A 20,421-nucleotide genomic window follows, 5' to 3' on the forward strand; every position below is an offset into this window, starting at 1 on the left:
TTCTTTAATTGAGAATCTTGGGGGTGAGTATATCGATGAAATCACTAAGTTTCGATGAAAATCTTCAAGACAGATTGTAGTAGCTTGAAGATAATCTTCGCAAAAATCACACATTAAGTAGTGTTTTAATCGAGCTTTTATTAAAATTACCGAGCCTCCGCATGCTCTATCTCTGGGATCTTTGGTGTCATATATTACATATCCATTTATTCGAAAGGAACTTCTGGACGTCAAATGAGTTTCAGAAACCAGCATTACATCACTTTGTTGGTTTCTTAAAAAATATTCGAGTTCGTTTTTGTGTTGGCGTATGCCGTTTGCATTTCAAAAACATATTCTTGGACAGTTCATGGTCTGTTAAGCACAGCCTGCAATAACATTGATTGCATCTTAAGCATTTCTTGCATCATGTTACTCATTGAGTTTGTAAAGTTATTTACCGATTGCACAAGAGTTTCTATTGTAGATTCTAGTCGGGTAAAATTGAAAATTGGCGTTTGCTCTCTTACCTCTGGGTTCATATTTCGGTTTGGTTGTTTCTAAGTACATTTGCATATGTTACTTTGTTGTCATATGTCTGTTGCAACGGGGGTAGTTCAAATTGATGTTATTTAATGGCTGAACGGGGAAAATCTTTGGTTTCTGGCTTTGTGATTTTTTAACAATTGAGTAGACAGGACAACCCCTGTAGTTTGCTGTGTGGTTACCTCCGCAATTGCTGCATTTTTTTTATTTTAGGATCATCTTTAGATTTGTTACATTGGGATGTGTTATGCGACTCCCCGCAAATGACACATACTGGTGACAATTTGCAATATGCCTTGGTGTGTCCATATTCTTGGCAATTCATACATTGGACGGCGCCAAATCGTTTGTGTGGTTCTTCTACCGTAATTTTACGATGCAGGTTATATATGGGATGTGTTTCATTTTTTTTTCAGGTTTATGTCACCGGGTTCAAGTTCAACACGGAAGAGTGGTTGGGGTATTTTTTCGCGATTTCTAATATTTATCACATTTTTTGTCTTATAGACTTTATCTTTGCTTTATTTCGAGTGGTTCAACATTACAATCAATACCCTTTATTACAACTTGTAGACCCTTGCTTCCTTTCAGCTGATAAGTGTAAAAACCTTTCTTTTGAGTTTCAAAATATGTTACAACCTTTTTATAATCGTTTTCACTATTGACCTGTATTTTAGTTTCATGAATTGAATTGTGTTTTATTGATTGTCATCATTTGAATATAAAACAAAAAGTATAGTGTGGCGCTTATAACTGCTGAATTTAAAAAGATAAATTTGAAACACATTTTTGTGTACTTACATGTGTATATTAATTATTTTATTCAAACTCTGTGCAACTTACATTTTCGGCTGATTTGGGTTCCATATTTATACATACGAAGTTAAAAATATATATATTTTTTAAAATTTAGTTTTTCTCACACCAATTTCAAATGTGACTTGTTTTGACAGTTCTTGTGTGAAACTTTTCGCAAAATATTGTTACCCTAAGTCTCCACGTAGCAATATTTATTGCTGCAATTGTCAAATTTGATTGCGTCAATGAAATTTGCTAGTGTAGACAGCAAATTCCATATGTAGCAATCCATTGCGCAATGATTGCTCTGCTGATTGTCTGAGCAATTATTGCTAAGCAATAAGCTGTCAGTTCAGTTGTCATTAATGTAAAATTTCTTCTTTCTATGATTCGATGCGATTAATTCATCCATATTTAATTTATTTAAGAACCAAAACAAACAAAAAAACAAAGAAATTAGTGAAAAAAATCATTTAACGTAAAATAAACCACAGTTTTTCATAGAACTTCTCGATTTGAAAATTTTGTATTTGTGACGAACGTTTTCTCCACCTAAAGCAATCAGCAATCACTCTGCTCTTGCTCTGCCGACGTTATTGCTTGAGCTTAGCAATAAAAATTGCTACGTGGAGACTTAGGGTTACAGAAACACTTTTTCTCACATCCTTCCAATAATTGCTGGAAAATTATTTAAATGACAGATAATTCTCGCAAACTCAAGATACAGAAACACTTGTGCGAGAAAAAACATATTTTGTTTCATTTAACACTGTTTTTATTGCAATTCAATCGTTTCATGCGGAAAGTTTTTAGATTCTAGAAATACAGAAACGGGCTACTGGATGCATACAAAAATTAACTAACAGAGTGTTATTTGGAACTCGAGTGCCATGATGTATATTGGGGCAAATCTGGGTAATTTTTTTAAAACATATTTTTTCTTGGGCACATTAACACAGAATTTAGATTTGAGACACGTCTGTAGCATAAACAATTTTTGAAAACTGGAATATTTTTAAATTTCAAACTTGACGGGTGTTCAGGAGGAAAAGGGAAATTGGTACTTTTCTCCGAATAGTACTTTTTTAATATTTTAAATTATTTCACTTATCGACATTAAAGTTAGCTGATATGTATCTGAGTGAAGTTAGTGTTAGGAATAGGCGATAATATTTAGGTACCAAAATGTGAGAACTGAACTATAGGTACTTTTTTATTCTTCTAAGGTACTTTTTGAATTTTCTATAACAATGGACTTAGAAACATGAAATTAAGCATATATGGTCCTAAGTGAGTGAGAATTCTAGGGGGAGACTTTTTGGTAATTTATCTTTATTCTAATGGTACTTTTTAAATTTGTTATAACAATGGACTTAGAAATATGAAATTAAGCATATGTATACGGTCCTAAGTTAAATTAAGCATATATGGTCATAAGTGAGTGAGAAATCAAGGTACTTTTTTTATTCTAATGGTACTTTTTAAATTTTTTATAACAATGGACTTAGAAACATGAAATTAAGCATATGTATACGGTCCTAAGTGAGTGAGAATTCTAGGGGTAGACTTTTTCGTACTTTTTCTTTATTCGAATTTCTTTATCAGCCCAATCATGAATCATAATTCCGCGTGAGTTTTTTCCCTTTTTCCATTCCTCCTATTATGAATAATTTTTATCAACCGTGTAAAAGGGAATAAAATTAAATGGGGAAAAAAGTAGTTATTCTCAATGCCTTTGAATTTGTTTTTTCCCCAAAAATATTTCACTTAGAAAACCGAAGGGAGTTTACATAAAAATGTAAGTAATATTTTAATAATGAAAATTTAAATAAATAAAAAAATATTTTATTGTTATTTTAGGTCGAAGAGTACAAATAAAGTGCAATTGCAACATTTGATAACACTAATGGAAGCAAATGCAGACATTGCATGCAGTTTCCATAAAGGTAGCAGGGAGGCGCTTGCGCGGTTTTGGAAGACCGCTGAAATCGAGCTCAACTCCATGGGGCCTCCAACGAAGTGTGTTGCTGAGTGGAAAAAGGTTTGTTCTCAATATTCTAAAAATAATTTATTAACGACACTAAAATATTCATAATTATACATAGGTCTGGGCAGATCAAAAGAAGTACGTACGGCAAAAGGCATCACAAAATTTAAAAAATAGAAAGGGCACAGGAGGTGGCCCTAACAAAGAGCAAATGTTGTCTACAACAGAAGAGAAAATCTACAACCTCATAGGAATGAAGTGTTCTGTTGAGGGTGTTCCGGTGAAGCCCGTTGGCTTTAATGACGCATCTAATACAGAAGAAATGTTAGACTCCCCGCAAAATATTTCCTGTATGGATGTGTCGTTAGATACAGCTGAAAGAGATGGTATTGTTGAAAATACACCGCCAGCTACTGTGGAAGCAGCAGATAGTAGCCGAAAAAAAATACAGTACCCCAAAAAGATTCTCTTAAAAGTTCCTACGACGCGTTGCAAGCCGAACTTGTTATTCAAAAAGAACTTCTGGAAACAATCAAATTGGTAGTGGTGAACCATAAGGAGCAAGGTGAAACAAATAAAAAGATATATCGATCGCTTGATAAATTAGGTGATCATCAAAAAAAAACATTTTAAAGAAATGGAAAGTCTTAAACGGAAGGAAATAGAGGAAATGCAGCGGCACAATACATTTATGGAGCAGATGAGATTGAAAGAAATAGAATATAAGTTGGAGAAAACTAGACTTGAAATAGAAAGATGAGGACCTGCTGTGTAACTTAGTTTAATTTTTATTTTTTTTTATATTACATTGTGACCTGAATTTTTTTCTTTTATGAATTATTTTTTGTTTTTTGTATTTTTTTATGTATTGTTTATTTAAGTTTTCGTTTTTTTAAATTTTAATATAAAATCTTTAGAAAAAAATTAAATGTTACTTATTTATCTAGAAAAGTGTTTGTCCAATATTGGCCCTAATAGCTTGAGCGGCGGCTAGATATTGGTTAGAAATTGGTGGTGTTGCGTCCTCTTCCGGCACACTTGACTCTATGAGTTCGCTTGGAATGTCTCTTACATTGTAATGAATGCATATATTATGTAAAGCGCAGCATACATTTACAATTCTAGCTGCCTTTTCCGGGGAATAGTAAAATTCCCTCGCGTCTATAAGGCATCGCCAACGGTTTTTTAACACTCCAATAGTGCGTTCGATGATGTTGCGGCATTTTGCGTGGGTTTCATTAAACTGCATTTCTGGCGTACCATCCTCAGGAACTCGATGTGGTGTTAAGAGCCATGGTTCTAAAGGATATCCAGCATCACCTATAATAATAATTAAATTAGGTTCCCCTTATTTTAAAAATTTTTACCTAGTAACCAAAAGTTTGTTTCGCCTTGCAAATACCTTTGCTCAAAGTTATTTCGTAGATCACTGGTGTTCCATATAAAGGAGTCGTGACACGCACCATAATGTGATGAGTCTACATAACGAATTTTTAGCTGGTGGTCACAAAGCTGAAATTTTTCAAATAAAGTTTTGTAGTTACATAAATACATATGTAAATATACTAAAGTGTCAAACTTACCAACAAAACATTCATGCTAAACTTTCCTTTTCTGTTGTAATAAAGGTGTTTATTGTCCGAAGGGGCTATAATTTGCACATGCGTTCCATCGATGCACCCGACAACTCCTGGAATATTGTGTTTCATATAGAACGCAAGTGCAATTTTTATTTTTTCTTCTATGGTTTTTGGTACTTCGATCCAAACTGGGCAGAGATGAGTTTCGAAAATCTTGACAACTTCTGCAAACACTTTGCTAAACGTTGACTGTGCTAAAGATACGTCGGAATCTTTTCCAACACCAGTCGCAAAAACGCAAACTCGCACTTAATTTGACTATAGGTGCAACTCCAAATTGTTTTTTTGTTGGTAGAGAGTGAGATGTCAGAACTTCTAGTAAATACCGAAAAGCCGGTTTATTTACTCTATAATACTTTTGAAACCTGTCACAAGCCAAACAAATTAAATCGAGTAAAATTTATTTGTATTTATGTACTTACAGTCACTGCGGCAACTCAAGCGGATTAGATTCATCCCTCAACTGCCTTCTGGTAATTCTTTGGCTATTTCGTTGTTGTTCTTCTACAACAACAATCTCCTGCACTAGTGCTCGCATGACTGAAGAATTCATTTTTAATTTTTCATTCAAATTTTTATATAAAACTATAAATTTATTTAAATTTGCACACAAAAAACCACAAATCAAAAACAAAAATATTAGGAAATTAAATGTCAATAAGCAAAACAGCTGACTTCAAAATTCAATGATGCCACTTTTTATTTTTTTTTTGTTCCCGCGGAATTTATAATTGGAGGAATTATTTCTCGAGAAAAGTATTTTCCGTGGGAATGAATTTCCTAGGGAATATTTGTGATTGGGCTGTATTTGTAATTTCAGCACCAATGAACCTAAAAAAATGAAATTTAGCTTATATGGACCGGAGCACAGTGGTTTAAAAACTTTTTTTTTGGAAATAATTCGGTATCTTGGGAACTATTGTAGATATTGTTACGAAATTTCACATGGTTTGAGCTGAGTTGATTTACGTTTGTTCAGCTTCCTAGCGCTAATGGGGGCAAGTACGTAGCCCCTCAAAGATGGTCACCTCAGGTCGCAATTTTTTTAAAAAAATCGACAAAAATCCATTTATGATCCGAATGAGCTGAAATTTTGAATATAAATAGTCCTTGAGAAGATCAAAAAAATGCTTACAAGTGATTTTTCAAAGGGGCCATGGTTTGTGGAACTTCTGAGGAGTAAATAAAGGCATTTTATATAAGTATTTGATATTGTTGAAAACATTATTATATTTTAGTAAAATTAAATAATTTTATAAAATTTTGGGACTTCATTTACCTTAAAAACTAAAAAAAAATTCATATGGTGATTTTCCACGAATAAAAATATAAAATTTGAATTAATGTAAAATTTTAAAAATTAAAGATAACATAACAAAATTTGGAACCAATATTGAGTCAAATGTACTTAAATCAATGGCATTACAATTTTTTATATTTTTTTATTTTCAAGTACTAAAATTCCTAAAACGGGGAAAATGGGTTCCAAAAACTGAGCTTTTTAGAAAAGTGCCTACTGTGAAGTTATTTACTGTATGACAGTAAAATACTTAGTGGGTATTTAAGAAACATATGGGGTTATACAAATATGAAGCTTTTTCGTGGATCGGTGCTTTGCCTTTTTAGACTTTTTTACTCAAACCGAAATTTTTCTTTTAAAATTGGCCAAGTTTGTATATTACTGGTGAGTCCGCTTAAGTGAGTCAAATTTTTCTTTACACGCATTTGCATTAAATTATCTTTCCGGACAATATAAAAATTGTATATAGTCCCGAAGAAATTTTTTTTCTACAAAAGAAAAAATATATGGGCTTTTTTTGGAAAAAACGTAAAAAATACGGCCCTTTTTACGTATAACATTTTATAGAAAAGAGATAACTGTTAGCAAGTTGCTTTTATTTTATAGCTGATATTTTAAAAATAAATATCGACCCTCCGTAGGCCCGCCATATCTAAAAAACCATAAAAAGATCGAGCAAAATTAAAAAAAAAATCAATAAACCTGAATATCTCTTCAACTAATAGAAATGGTACTTTTTGCAATTTCTCCACCAATGGACATAGAAACATGAATCTAAGGTTATATGGACCCGAGTGAGTGGGAAACCTCAAGCTTTTCTGTAATAATGGACATACAAATATGAAATTAAGCGTATATGAGTGAGAATTCTAGGGTAAGTCTTTTTGGTACTTTTTCTTTATACGAATGGTACTTTTTGTAATTTCTTCACCAATGAACATAAAAAAATTGACCTAAGCGAAAGGAAATCTACAAGTGGTGACTTTATTGTAATTTTTCAATATTCTCATGGTACTTTTTGAATCCACCTAGCTAAATTCAAATAAATAGGAACCAGATGGAATAGGAGATTAAATATTTTGAAAATTATGTACAAACGTTATATGCTAATCAAATAATTTGATAAGTTAAGATGTTTAATGCTACATAAATAACATATTTTTTAATTCTACGTTGATAAACTTTTATTTTAATATCAAAATATATGCTAACGAAGTAGCTGGTAATATGCTAGTATACTAAATAAAATCATAGCGTGATACTATTTATAGTGTTGGATGTCAGGTTAACTCTAACCATTACCCACGTGATTTGAATTTTAATTATATCACCTCTATTGTAACCATGCCTTTTCTGATTCAGTTATGATTAAATTTCCACGTGGACACAAATCATACAAATTTTAATAAATTATCTAAAACTATTTCGCCACGTTATACAATTCGTCGGAACTAATATCCATCAAAATTCAAACTAAATCAAAAAAAAATCTAAGGAAAACAGATGTCAGGATCCTACCAAGTGCAACAACTATTAATGAAATAGGTGTAAAGCCTGATAGTTCCTATTAAATAATTTTAGAGGTTGTCACTAAACTTTTTTAATTCTAAAAAATCTACTAACATAATCAGATTGAATTCTATATTAAAATCTTTGATTTTCCTCGAGTCTTGAAAATAATCCCCGTGATACAATATACAAATTTTTAATCATTATCTAAAACAATTTCACAATATTACGCAATCATTATATATCAAAATTAAATCTAAACAAAGAAAAATCTAAAGAAAACATCAACAGCTGGTGTCTTTGAGAAAATTGTGGATCGTGCCAAGAATCATTAAACAAACATTTTCTGTGCGCAACAACCCTTAAAACAGAACAAAAATACTACAAAGGAAGGTTCTGACGATAGGGTACAACTAGAGGCGCAACTGAGAGTAAGCTGAGAGTAACAATAACTACTCTCTTCACACGTACTTGTGATACAGCGTTGCCGCTTTGGTCCAATTGGACCAAAATTGGTAGTTTCAAGTTAACAAATTGACTTTTGGTAGTTTGGTTGGTTTGTTCCGATATTTGTCGTATTTTGGTAGGCTACGATATTTCTGAATACAAAAGTATTTTTAAGAACAAAATAATTAAAATAATAACGAAAAAACTACTTATATTAAGCCAAAATAATAAAACTACATATTTGCAAAATATGAAGATATCATTTTCTTAAATATTTAGTTTAGTCAAGTAAATATGTATTTGTTTAGTAGTGTTGAGTTCAAAAAATTACAAAGGGCTCTCAAAACTTCTATTTTCTAATAATATGTGTTAAACTCTGCTTCAATATTTCAGTTTCAGCTGACATTTTAAATATCCAATTATGGAAATTAGGACGCGTAATTTATTTCTATATGAAATTTATTTGTGTTGAATTTTTTCGGGATACCAACACTTTTATTAGTTTTATATGGGAGCTATGGTCAATTATGAATTGAATTTTTAGGTGTAATTTATTTGTAAAAATGTTATTTAATATCTATATAAATCAAGCATTTATGACGGATAATGTCTTATTTCTGGAGGACATTTATATGGGGGCTATGTGAAATACATGGACAACCAGCTAGACAGACGCATGGAAGGACATCGTTAAATCGACTCAAAAATAAAATCTCGAAAACTGAACGATTTTAACATATTTATGATTGTAGTGTTATTAAATATCTTTCTTAATCTGGGTAATTTTATAGCAGCAATAATATAATTTTTAGTCAACTATTAATTTTGAAACGAATCAATATAGCATTTCTCAAATATTTTAAATTTGGTAGGTTTTGCTAGGTTTGGTAGTTTTTAATTAGCTGTTGTGATATGTGAATTCAACATACTTTTGAGAGAATTAAACACATCAAAATACTTGAAATTTTAACTTTGATTTTCCGACTAAATACAGACCGAAAAAAAATATTTTTTATTAATTTTTGACACTTAATTTTATTTGTGGTGGAATTTAATTTATAGAACAGAATTTAAATTTTTGGCATTGAAAATAGAAGAAAATTTAAATAAATTAAAATATAAACATTTTTATACAACTCTGTGTGTCTGGTGAAAATTAAAAAGGCACCAATACAATCTCAAAACTATGTACTAATACATTCTCACGACTTAGGTTTTTGACGACAGACTTAGGTTTTTTCCCTCTCGTAACGCTTCTATGGATATATTATTCTATGGTTCTGACCCTACACAATGTAAAATATGACAGAAATGACATACTTATTATATGTAATTAAAAAAGATGCTCCGAATGAAAAAGTTAATTAATTATTTATAAGAATTTCATAAATGAATATTAATTTGTATAGCAATGGAAAATTACCCTAACAAAAAGTCATATTTAAATGGGATCATATTGACACATGTGCACAAATCAACTTTACTAAATTTTTCATGTCATGTCGACTGTGATAGAGATTGGACGTGTTCTATTTTTTACTCCGAGTTAATTCGTTATCCTAATGTTTTTATCGGGAAATAAATATAAATTACACCTGTTTTTTATTAACGCGAAAGGACGCTTATATTTTAATAATATTAAATAAAAAAAAAATCAAAACATAAACTAAAGACAAATAAGTAAAGAAAATTCTTTATTTCTTTTTTGAACCTTTTTTGTACATTAACATTAAATAAAGATCAATAGTGTTAACTAAATTATTTACAACTACTCTTAAATGAGTCTCTTAAACGAAAACAGTGAGCGAAGGTTGAGTGTAGGCAGAAATGCATACGTAACAGTTAATGCAGATGAAAAAAATAAAAACAAAACAAACAGAAGAATAGATGACAGCTTGTTTTTAACCGCCAAGCCTGTTAACCGTGCTTTTTCTTGTTCCCCCGCATTGTCAACAACTAATGATTGTCAAACAAAAGAAAACCCAACAGCTGTTAATCTGGAGTTACCAAAAAATACAAATACTTTATCTACGCCTGAAAGTATGCTAGCAATATCAGCTTCAGAAACGAAATCCACCACACTGACTACAATTAAAATTAACCCATTAAGCGGCGCAATACCCAAGATTAGTCAACCAATAAATAAAAAAATAAAGATAGCAAATCCCAAATACAGTTTGGAATGGACCAGTATGTTACAGTATTAAAAAGGACACGAAGTCCCAAGTCTTCGAAAGCGGCACCCTTGGCTAAATTATATAAGGATAGTGAACCTGATAGACTAATTAATGAAAATCGTTTTTCTATTCTGGAATGTGAAACAGATGAACCAGTAAATAAAATTACCTCTATAAAACCACCCCCAATTTACTTGAGAGAAAATAATTCAAACTCACTGGTTCAGAGCCTGATATCATTAATAGGTGAGAACTCTTTTTTCGTTATCCCAATCAAGAAAGGCACGATTCATGAAACTAAAATACAGGTCAATAGTGAAAACGATTATAAGGTTGTAACAGATTTTGAAACTCAAAATAAAAGTTTTTACACTTATCAGCTGAAAGGAAGCAAGGGTCTACAAGTTGTAATAAAGGGTATTGACTGTAATGTTGAACCACTCGAAATAAAGCAAAGCTTAGAAGATAAAGGTTTTAAGACAAAAAATGTGATAAACATTAGAAATCGCGAAAAAAAAACCCCAACCACTATTCCGTGTTGAACTTGAACCCGGTGACATAAGCCTGAAAAAAAATGAAACACATCCCATATATAACCTGTAGTACTTATTGCATCGTAAAATTACAGTAGAAGAACCACATAAACGATTTGGCCCCGTCCAATGTATGAATTGCCAAGAATATGGACACACCAAGGCATATTGCAAATTGCCACCCGTATGTGTTATTTGTGGAGAGTTGCATAACACATCCCTATGTAACAAATCCAAGGATGATCCTAAAATGAAAAAATGCAGCAATTGCGGAGGTAACCACACAGCGAACTACAGGTGTTGTCCTGTCTACTCAATTGTTAAAAAATCACAAAGCCATAAACCGAAGATTTTCCCCGCTCAGCCATTAAATAACATCAATTTTAACTACCCCCCGTTGCAACAGACATATGACAACAAAGAAACATATGCTAATGTACTAAGAAACAACCAAACTCAGACGCAAGTCCGTCAACCACAAAACTAAAATATGAACCCAGAGGTAAGAGAGCAAACGCCAATTTTAAATTTTACCAGACTAGAATCTACAATAGAAACTCTTGTGCAATCGGTAAATAATTTTACAAACTCAATGAGTAACATGATGCAAGAAATGCTTAAGATGCAATCAATGTTATTGCAGGCTGTGCTTAACAGACCATGAACTGCCTAAGAATATGTTTTTGGAACGCAAACGGCATTCGCCAACATAAAAACGAACTCGAGTATTTTCTAAAAAGTCATGAAGTTGATATAATGTTAGTTTCGGAAACCCATTTGACGTCTAGAAGTTTATTTAAGATAAATGTATATGTTTTTTATGGCACAAATGATCCAAGAGATAGAGCATGTAGAGGCTCTGGAATTTTAATTAAAACCCGTATCAAACACCATTCAATGTGTGATATTTGTGAAGATTATCTTCAAGCTACGACAATCTGTTTGGATGATTGCTACAGAAACCTATTAATTTCGTCGATATATTCTCCTCCAAGGTTTTCGATTACTGAAAACAAATATGAACATTTTTACGAATCACTAGGACCCCGATTCCTGGCAGCTGGCGATTATAATGCTAATCATACTCACTGGGGATCAAGACTTGTAACCCCGAAAGGTCGCGCTTTGTTTAATACAATTTCTAAATTGAATTTGAATGTGCTGTCGAGCGGAGAACCAACATACTGGCCTACTGACCCAAGCAAAATACCCGATGTCATTGATTTTGCAGTTACAAAAAATTTACCAATGGAACTAATGCAGGTTAAATCTTCATTAGAATTATCCTCGGATCACTCACCCACCTTCGTTACTCTATTGAACCCCCTAGAAATAGTATCCCCGACTGGTCACTCTGCAATATCAAGCACGAAAATAAATTGGTTGAAATATAGAAAATATATTAGCACACACAGTACAGAAAATATATCTCTAAGAACACTCAAAAATTTTGAACAAAACTTAAAACTTGCTGTTGAACACGCCACTCAAATAACCCAACAAATAAGATAAAATAGACTCTATTCTGCAGACATTGAACAGTTATTAGCTGAAAAAAGAAGAGTTCGTCGAGAGTGGCAACTCTATAGATCCCCTCAACTTAAAACGGAGCTTAGAAAATGTCGCAAACGCCTCAGTATGCTTCTTCACAAACGCAAAACTGAATCGATTAATAAATATCTGGAGAACTTAGATGCCACCCAGTACTCAAACTACTCTCTATGACGAGCTACAAAAAAATTAAAAAGACCTGTTATGAGCAGACTTCCTCTACGTAATTCTAGTGGAGGCTGGGCGAGAAACGATACTGAAAAAGGAAACCTGTTTGTTAGTCATCTAAAGAATGTATTTTCCCCAAACGAGTCAAACGACATAATAGAGTTACCACCTACTTTACCCGATAGTACTGCAGCTGAACCACTTCGTTTTGAGATTTCAGAGATTGTCAAGGCTATTGTTGATTTAAACTCCAAAAATCACCTGGTATTGATAAAATCAGTAACAAGATGCTCCTCGAGCTACCCCAAATTGCATTAAGAATAATCCTATTTATTTTTAATGCTATATTACGCCTTGAATATTATCCACCAGAATGGAAGGTTTCTTTAGTTACAATGATACCTAAGCCGGGAAAAGATCACAGTAAAGTAGAATCATATAGACCCATTAGCCTATTGTCAAATATATCAAAGCTATTCGAAAAACTGTTAATGCACAAGTTAAAGCCGATAGTGAATCATTTTGATTGTATTCCAACTCATCAATTCGGATTTCGAGAAAAACATAACACCATAGAACAAACTCACAGGTTGGTAGAAATCATATCCAAGACATTTGAAGAAAAAAAATATTGTTCTGCACTCTTCATCGACGTTTCGCAAGCCTTCGACAAAGTATGGCATGAAGGATTATCGATAAAAATAAAACAATATTTACCAGTGAACACACACAAGCTTCTAGAAAGTTATTTAAGTCATCGAAAGTTCGTTCTTAAAGAGGGAGACTTCATAAGTTCACCACAGCCTATTGAAGCAGGCGTACCCCAAGGAAGTATACTGGGTCCCTTCCTATATTTGCTATATACTTGTGATATGCCTACAAACAGTCGAACCCACATATCTACTTTTGCTGATGACACAGCTATACTAGCCATTCATGAAAACCCCCAAGAAGCATCTGTACTGTTACAAGACCATATACTCGACATAGAAAGGTGGTTAAAACAATGGAGAATAAAAGTAAACGAGCAAAAATGTATACATCTTACATTCACATTGCGTAGAGAATCGTGCCCTACAATCCTAATAAATAATCATATAATACCTCAACAAACTGAAGTTAAATATCTAGGTCTGCATCTAGACCAGCGAGACTGACTGTTTGTGTACAATGTGTGTGCTTGCGTACATGTGAAAATAAAAAGAAGAGAGCTCACTGCAGCTCGCTGATCTAGACCGACGTCTTACCTGGAAAAAGCATATAGATACGAAATTGACTCAAATGAAGTTAAAATTACTACAAATTTACTGGCTAATTGGTAAAAACTCGAGATTGAGTTTAGATTGCAAACTTTTGCTGTACAGCTCAATAATAAAACCCATATGGTGCTATGGAATTCAATTATGGGGCACGGCCTCAGCTTCTAATATTGAAAAAATTCAAAGATTCCAAAATAAAATATTACGAATGATAACAGCAGCGCCTTGGTATGTGAGAAATATTAACATTCATAAGGACCTAGGTGTCTCCCTGGTGAAAAATGAAATAAAAAAACAAGCGGAGTCATATTTGAAAAAGTTAGAAGTTCACCCAAACCCACTTGCACGAACATTAATGAGAAGTAATGGCTACATCCGACTAAGAAGAAGGAATCCAACAGACCTGCGCTAATAGGATCTATAAATTAAACAAAATTTTTCGTCCAACTGTGGTGGGACGTAAATAAAAAAAAAAATAATATTTAGATTTAAGATTTGAACAAATTATTGATAGTTCACATTATTTTGTGAAGATACAATAAATAAAATATGAAAAAAAAAAAAAATTTCAAGCATGCATATTCATGCATGTATTAGTCATATATACTATAGGTGGATAATTCAAAGATACGTACTTTTCAACTTTCTTCACAACCTCTAGCAATACAAAAAAACAAATATACATAAAAATTAAAACTAATCAAAGAAAAATCGGAAAACACCAACAGTGGTCTTAAGAAATAATGATCGTGCTAAGAATCATTAAACAAAAATTTGGTTTGTGTAACATCCCTTAAAATTCGAAAACGATTGAGTTGTTTTATTGTGAAAATAGTAATGTCTGTACTTTTGACCATAGATAAATACACATGGATTATAAACTCTCCTGTCAATGACCTAACTCAGTTATCAAAAAACTTAGTGATCAGATTTTTTCTAGTATCCGCTCTATGTTTCTCTATACTTTTGACTACTCAATATTACACTTAATTAATTTTTGAGTACTTGAAAAAATTATTATTTCACAGTTACACGTTGTTCACTGAAAAAAATATTCAAGTTTTTCCTTATTATACTAAAAAATACCATTTTAAAGTATCGAGAAGTTACTTTTTCGTATTGAGTACCGAGGAAAATGGACAGTATTGAGTACTGAGTATCCAAATACTAAATACTTTAACAACTCTAATACTGAATAGGGGTGTAGCATGTAATAGGGGGGTCAGACGGCATGTATTGCTTGTGTATTGGGACATGTATTCGATACATATGGAATTCCATGTGTATGTCAAAATTCACGTTATACATACGATTCATAATTTCCACGTTCAAACGTACATATGTAATTGCATGTGACATAACCTCTATTAGTTTATATGTTTGTTGTTTTTAACAATATATTTATTTAAAACATTTTTAAATCACAATATATATATTTAATGCAATGAAATTTATTTTGTTATGATTTTTCTTTACTCTTTTTTGTTTTGTTTTTTTTATTTTGCACTCACACAGTGTTGTATTTCAAAATACAACTCTGTTATACACACGAAAATAGAACATGCTCTAATTGCCAAAAATGTCACGAGTAATACACATGTGTTTTACATACACAAAGTTTCATATGGATCACACGGCATGTATATGTTTACATATGGAAAAATGTCCCAATACATGGCACAAAACACAAGCAATACATGCCGTCTGACCCCCCTTTAAGTTAGGTTTATAGGGGGGGTCAGACGGCATGTATTGGAATTCCATGTGTATGGCAAAATTCACGTTATACATACGATTCATAATTTCCACGTTCAAACGTACATATGTAATTGCATGTGACATAACCTCTATTAGTTTATGTTTGTTGTTTTTAACAATATATTTATTTAAAACATTTTAAAATCACAATACATATATTTAATGCAATGAAATTTATTTTGTTATGATTTTTCTTTACTATTTTTTGTTTTGTTTTTTTTATTTTGCACTCACACAGTGTTGTATTTCAAAATACAACACTGTTATACACACGAAAATAGAACATGCTCTAATTGCAAAAAATGTCACGAGTAATACACATGTATTTTACATACACAAAGTTTCATATGGATCACACGGTATGTACATGTTTACATATGGAAAAATGTCCCAATACATGGCACAAAACAAATACATGCCGTCTGACCCACCTTTTAATAATAACAGCTTGATTTATTGTATCTCCTCATTTGCAATCATGAATTTTCATATTTAGTTATCACGAGTATTCAAAAATAAATAAATTATCTATAACAATTTCAATACCTCATGCAATATTCATATCTAAAGCAATAGCGATAGTCATATTTGATATGATCAAAATGACACGCAAAATTAATTATCTATAATAATTTCACAACATACTGCAATATGCATATGGACTTTAGAAGAAAACATATCCAAAAAATTATAATAACAGAGGGAATCTTACAACATATCACGATCGTGCTATGAATAATAAAACAAACATTTCGTGTGTACATACATACACAAACTTTTGATTACATCGAACCAGATCGGCCAGAAAATACTTACAGATCAAAAATAACTTAAAAAAAGACGAAAATCTATACATATGGTAACCCTGTGCTGCAGTTAAAGCTTGTTATTACAAAAAATCCTATAAGTACAAATGAGGAGCCGCAGAACTTTTTCGAATTTTTTACAAATAGCGGATTTTTTATGTATTTAAAAAAATAAAACACATACAATAATATACAACAACACATATTAATGATATTTTTAAAAATAAATTTTATTAATTTAAATAAAAATTAACGAAAATATTTTTTTCAGTAATTTTATAATATTAAAAACACGGCAATACTGGCTTTCCCTTAATATTTTTTTAATTCGTTCAACTAGAACATTCGTTGTTGTCGACATTTTTAAAATGAACTTGCAACGCATAGTGTAGACACACAAACATATTTGTTGTTTTTCGATGATAATACGTATTCATTACTTGCAAGTAATTACATGCATGTGGCAACGGGGGGTTAGGAAATGTAAGCCATTTTTCTAATTCCTATGTACACTGATTTGAAGAATTTAAAAGTTCTATCAAAGAAAAAGTTTAAATAAGTAGTTTCTTGTAAATTCCAACTTCTTTAAAGATATATTTAATGTTTTCAGGTTGGTTAATTAAGAAAAAAGGTACCATAAGTAGATCCCTAATCATCCTCTGCAATATAGATGTGCACTTTAATTCTGATAAGTTTATTAATACAATAAATCAGTCTCAGATAAAAATATTAAGTTTCTTTTAGCTATAACCATACTAAACTTAGGTAGATATGTATAATGCAAATAAAGAAGAAGAAATGTAATCAGAAGAAATAACTTAGTCTCTATTGCCACATTTTTGAAATACCTAGTAATTTGTATGTTACAAAGTTCGTAAATCAATAACGGCCATTTTCATAATGTACGATTATTTCATTTTAACCGGAAAATTAACTAACTGTCGGTTTGTTTAACGGGGACCATTTAACCAACGGTTACCGATTTACGTTTCACCATCATTTGATTACTTAACCAAAGCATTCAGTAGAAAGTATGGCAATAATGCATACATTTGTTTACGAAAAATAGTGTAATGAAAGATTGAAATATAAAAAATTTTCTAAAAGACGGCATAAAAAATAATAATTTGTGTTTTCTTTGTGGTATATTAAAAAAAACGTATAAAACTCAAAAATATTAAGGTACCTAACTGTAAAATTTACAGAACAAACTGAACAACAATTACTGAAAACCAACAAGGAAAAGTGCACATTTGTTGTTTGGTTTGAAAGTGAAATATCCGTGTGGTATATGGATCACCCCGTGCAAAATTTACTTTTCTTCGCTTTACACTTTTAAAAATTATAAATATTACAAAAATATAAATGTTTTTCCATGTTCTTTTATTATATTTCTTACAATTAAGATGCTAACCGGCGAAATTTATTCGGTTATATTTAACAGCAACTTTGTTGTTAAATAGTGTCAGTTAAGAATTAATCGTACATTGTGAAATTCATATTAGCCTAACTTGCGGTTAAAGTTCACGTTAACTTTTAATCGTACATTGTGAAAATGGCCGTAAGTAAGATTAAAAAAATACAATTAAATACCCATTTGTGGGTACATATAAAAACGTATGTAAAAAATTTCAATAAGTTAAGGGTTAAGGTTTTTGTCATAGGGTAACATAGAGACGAGACGGAATTGTCAAAAACCTAAGTCTGTTGTCAAAAACATATCTCTTGCAACAACAAAATACATGCTAGACAATGTATTTTGTTGTTGTATCAGAAATATTATTTATTATATTTTTCTTTGACAAATCGGAGTGTCTCGTCTCTATGTATAATTCTCTATGGTTAGAGATGGGAAATGGGTAAATACCCGGTAAAATGGGTAAATTGGGTAAAAATAGGTAAATATCCGTATATTTACCCAAAAGCTGGGTATAAACTATGTTGTAGAAAATTGGTGAACAAACACGTTGTGCAGCAAAACTTCATGAATTTTATAATAAATAGGAATTTAAATGCTTACAGAGCATTTCAAATCCTTTTTATAAATACCCAAAAAAGGTATTTACTTGGTATTTACCCAATGCGTGGGTAAATACCGGGTAGAATCCCATCTCTATCTATGGTTTTTGTCTATACTGTAGCAAAATATTTTCACCACCAATGGAATACAACTAATGGTGAATTGTTGAAAAACTCATTTTGAAAATAAAAATAATTTTTTAAACAGGAAAACAAACATTCTGCTATAGTCGAAGGTTTTAGCCTGCATGGTATCCAAACAGACCGGGTTCGATACTAAGAGAAGACACGTAAAATTCTTAAAATAAAATCTCACTTTGATAAATTTGTTGTATAAATTGCTCTTGCTTTTCATGAATTTTTATGGTAATATTAACAAAATGGTGTGATTTTTTTAAATATTAATTGTCAAAATTAAATTTCCAACATTTAAGTCTTATTTAAATACATATATACCTTTTAAGCTACAAAAATCTAAAATAAACCGTAATTAGTGGCACTTTAATGAACATAGTTAGATTCTAAAGAACGAAGTGTATGATTTAGAGCTAGTTTCTGGGATAAAGATAATCTACATTCTTCGATTAAACCTATATTAAACTAAAAACTGTGGCCCATAATCATAGTCAAACACTAAAGTCGGTTCATTTTAGAAACAACTTTAAAATAAAAACCTGCTTTTAATTATTTTGCAACTATAGTCAAAATTAAAGTGTGTTTTAAATTGAACCGGCTTTAACTGGGTGCCACCTCAAATTTAGAATATGTTTTCATACAATATACAAAAAAATATAGACAAGTGGCACCGCTGAACAGCTGACATAGAAAATTAAAAAAAAAAACAAAAAAGGTAAACAATAAAAGTAACAGCGAAATCTAAAGAAAAAAGTAAATTGTGGTGGAAAAATGCAAAAAATAAGATTAATATCATAATTAGGATATTTTGGTTCTAATTTTATTAATAACTGTTCAATAATTGCAAAATTTCTGCATTATCTTGTAACATAAACATTTTTGACTTGTTGTCGAACTTTTTTACTTGAGGAAGAACAGCTGATGCTGTTGTTAAATGAGTTAATAACAGCTTCAGCTGGTTTTAATTTTACAGTCAACTTTAACGTCAAATGTATATTTTATCTTGTCTATGGTAGACCTAAAGTCCACTCTTAAGTAAAGACGACTTTATTTCTCTTAAAATATACTTTATTTCTGATTATGATTATGGGCCTGTGTTTCTCACTTATTGTTTATATGCTTTGTTTAACTCAGCATCATTGGTGAGTTAAACCTAAGTATAAAATACCAAAACAAAAAAATAAAAAATAAACAATTCAGCACAGCAGCTCTTTGTTTTGATTTGCTTAATTAACATCAATATAATTTTTAATATACATTAAATTTACAAACAAAAGTTATGTACGCGGTTGCTTTTTCTTATAAAATTTAAAGTATTGCCATATTTATATGAACAATTTTCAGGAATAAACATGTGATTTGACTGAAAAGTATGGCAATGCGTACAAAATTAATCCATTAGTGAGAAAAAGAATCATTGGTTAAATACCGGCAAAATATGTTTCAGGATTAATATAACAGCGTGTTAAGCTGAGTTTAACTGACAAGTAAGAAACTAGCTCTTAGAGTGACGAAACTCACGCAGTTGAAAAAGTGGGCCTGTGTTAAATTATGTACTACTGTGTATTTAAGATAATCGTAAAATTTATAGATTTAATACTGACTTTTCAGTTTTAGTAGTTAGGCTGACAAAGTACAGCCAAAAGAGAGAAAATGTACCCAATGCGAATGTACAGGGTGTCCGCCGGGAAGGTATACTATTTTGTTTTGCCGCCATTTTGGTAAACATTAGTGTCCAAACGAATTTGGACACTCAAATTATAATTATTTGAATTTTTAAATTATAATTTTTATATTAATTATATAAAA

General features: G+C 31.3%; 1 pseudogene; it reads right to left on the reverse strand.

Annotated features, from left to right (window-relative positions):
• Positions 1–4,113: 4,113 nt before the first annotated feature.
• LOC135958572 (putative nuclease HARBI1) lies at positions 4,114–5,503 on the reverse strand (annotated as a pseudogene).
• Positions 5,504–20,421: the final 14,918 nt, after the last annotated feature.

This window comes from Calliphora vicina, chromosome 4 (assembly GCF_958450345.1).
Source record: "Calliphora vicina chromosome 4, idCalVici1.1, whole genome shotgun sequence".
Lineage (NCBI taxonomy): Eukaryota > Metazoa > Arthropoda > Insecta > Diptera > Calliphoridae > Calliphora > Calliphora vicina.